A 353-nucleotide genomic window follows, 5' to 3' on the forward strand; every position below is an offset into this window, starting at 1 on the left:
AAGGAGTCTGTGACTTACAAAAACGAGATCTTCCTCAGCAAGGAGTTGAATGCACAAACTGACTCCAGCAATGATTTCGACAGGTAGCGTTTCAACCCAACTATTTTGGTTAACACAACATCCTCAGCTTAATGTAAACATATCTTCATTTTGTCCTGCAGGGTGACAATCCAGTGTACATATGCTCTGGCTGGACTACTCTCCGTATACAGGTTTCAGTCTGACACAGCTGGTGTTGGCCGTATTGTGCATTCTGCACACTCCACTGAAGGTTGGTGGTGTACCTGTTAAACTAAAACTTATCCATACTATATATCATATGCCGACATCTGTCTGGTCTCTCTAGGTCTACT

General features: G+C 43.1%; 1 pseudogene; it reads left to right on the forward strand.

The window, feature by feature from the left end:
• LOC116685808 (uncharacterized) overlaps nucleotides 1-353 on the forward strand; it is a 6,518-nt pseudogene that overhangs the window by 5,843 nt on the left and 322 nt on the right.

The sequence above is a fragment of the Etheostoma spectabile genome, unplaced genomic scaffold (assembly GCF_008692095.1).
Source record: "Etheostoma spectabile isolate EspeVRDwgs_2016 unplaced genomic scaffold, UIUC_Espe_1.0 scaffold271, whole genome shotgun sequence".
Taxonomy (NCBI): domain Eukaryota; kingdom Metazoa; phylum Chordata; class Actinopteri; order Perciformes; family Percidae; genus Etheostoma; species Etheostoma spectabile.